This window comes from Dromiciops gliroides, chromosome 2 (genome assembly GCF_019393635.1).
Source record: "Dromiciops gliroides isolate mDroGli1 chromosome 2, mDroGli1.pri, whole genome shotgun sequence".
NCBI lineage: Eukaryota > Metazoa > Chordata > Mammalia > Microbiotheria > Microbiotheriidae > Dromiciops > Dromiciops gliroides.
In genome coordinates this window covers 497,745,676-497,748,003 of record NC_057862.1, presented here as the reverse complement: position 1 = coordinate 497,748,003, position 2,328 = coordinate 497,745,676, and the positions used below count along the sequence as shown (strand labels likewise).

Sequence of the window (2,328 nt, the reverse complement as noted above, 5' to 3'; positions counted from 1 at the left end):
TTATGACACCCCTATGTAAAATGAAGCTAACAATCTCTTCTGTTGGCAGTCAGACCCAGTTCATTCCTGGGGTACTTCTCTCTAAAAGCATTTGTAAGGCTCATGATTTCGCTTATACAAAAGCCTCCCTACTTCTTCATCATTTGTTTCATTCCAAGGTACAATCAAGACTGCAATTTTTTTCAAACTTTTAGCATTTTTGCTTAAAATATATATAAGGAAAGAAATAGTGCTTGCCACCAAATCCAAAATTATAGATCCATTTCCCTTGAGTCCTTCCAGTTTGGAAGAAAAGCAGGAAAATTACATTGAGCTTAAAGAGCAGGAATCTGAGTGTACTATGATGCTACCCTGAGTCTGAAAGCCTCAACTAACTAGATCAAGGACCTCTCTTCTCTTACCTTCCTGCTAAAATCCTTGAACATGCCCTGTTATAAAAACCTCTTGTTATTGCCATCTAATTTCCCCAAAATATACTACTCCTTCTCTTCCCTGGAACCATATCACTTTAAGACCTAATGCAACCAAATGACTGGTTATTATTTAGTATGTGTTACAAAATGCTACTTGAAAGTCCTCTCTGCAGAAACTTAGAGTAGATTCCTTCCATCTAGAAGTCTGGCCTGTCTGCCAAATAAGGGTTATTTGTGGTGCTTTACTGCTGATCTTCGATCTCCCACAGAGTCACTGCCCGTTACCAGCAAGCCATGGCATCGTGGAAGTTTTATGTTGGGGGTAATTGGAAGATGAATGGCAACAAGGAGTGTCTGAGAAAGGTCATCACTTTGATGAATCAATGGGGTCAAGGTACCTGCCAACACCAAAGTGATATGTAGAGACCCTTCCATCTACCTTGACTTTGTTGATCAGAAATTGGATGCAAAAATTATCCCAGCTGCTCAGAACTGCTACAACGTGGCCAAGGGTACATCTGCTGGGGAGATCAGTCTATCCATGATAAAGGACTGTGGGGACAACTGGGTGATCCTGGAATATTCTGAAAGAAAACATATCTTTGGGGTGTCTGATGAGCTCATTGGGTAGAAGGTGTCAGAAAGACTGGGACTGATCACCTGTATTGGTGAGAAGTTGGATAAGAGAGAAGATGGGATTACTGAGAAGGTGGGGTTTTAACCTGACTAAGGTCATCATAGATAATGTGAGGGAATTGAGCAAAGTCATCCTAGCCTATGAACCAGTCTGGGTTATTGGTACTGGCAAGACAGCCACACCCCAGCAGGTCCAGGAGGCACAAGAGAAGCTTCACATCTGGCTTAAGACCCACATTTCAGAACCCTATATCACAGTTTACCAGGATCATTTATGGAGGCTCTGTGACAGGGGCCAACTGTAAGGATCTGGCATGCAAGGCTGATGTAGATGGCTTCCTGGTAGGTGGAGCTTCCCTTAAACCTGAATTCCCAGACATCATCCAAGTCAAAAACTGTACCCTCAATGCGTTCCTCTCACTCCCTCAAGTACAGAGCTGGGACTGGCTCCACAATTCCGGTTTACCCCTCCCTGTCTCATGCAAACATAATCTGGATTCCCCTCCCCCATGGTCACATTCCAGCTACCCCTTTCTCCATCAGGTAGATTATGTCCACCAGTTCTCAGCTCCTCAGCCCTTCCTGTAATGCACCAAGTCTTTCTCCATTTTATGTAAATTTGAAGGAAGCAAAAAAGAAAAGTAAAATTTAAAAAATTATTCGCTTCTTTATGATTTCTCTTGACATCTACTTAGTGACATCAACTGAGAATCTTGGGTAAGTACTGACCTTTAGGGCCTGGGTGCCACCATACCAGATGGCTCAGCTCCTATACTCAGACTCCAATAAACAATTAAAATAAAAGAACAATATTTGAGTGAAGCTCCTATGTCAAGTATGGAATTGACTTCGGTAATGATTGCATTTGAGTGAATAGGATCATAAGATCATGTATTTCTAACTAGAAAGGAATTTAGAGACAATAAAATTCAACCCCCTATGTTATATATCAGGAAACTGAGTCACAGAGTGTTTAAATGACTTTCTCTTGATCACACAGCTAGTAACGGTCTGAGGAGGTGTTGAAAACCAAGTCTTACTGAGTTGATTCAGTGTCTAATTCACTTATGCTATGCTGCCCCTCTAACATAGTTTTCTGGTCCAGAATCTCCAATGTGTCTTCAATGCATCAATCAAGAATCTCAATTCATAAGATCCCAAAGGCAAAGTTAGAAGAAATCTTAGAGGGCCATCTAGTTTGATCCTGTCATTTTAAAGATGAGGAAATCCAGACTCAGAAATTTGCCTAAGGCAGAGACAGGATCCCATGCTATTTGTT

General features: G+C 41.5%; 1 pseudogene; it reads left to right on the top strand.

Annotated features, from left to right (window-relative positions):
* The first annotated feature begins 692 nt into the window (after window positions 1–692).
* Window positions 693–1,637, top strand: LOC122739189 (annotated as a pseudogene).
* The last annotated feature ends 691 nt before the right edge of the window (window positions 1,638–2,328 follow it).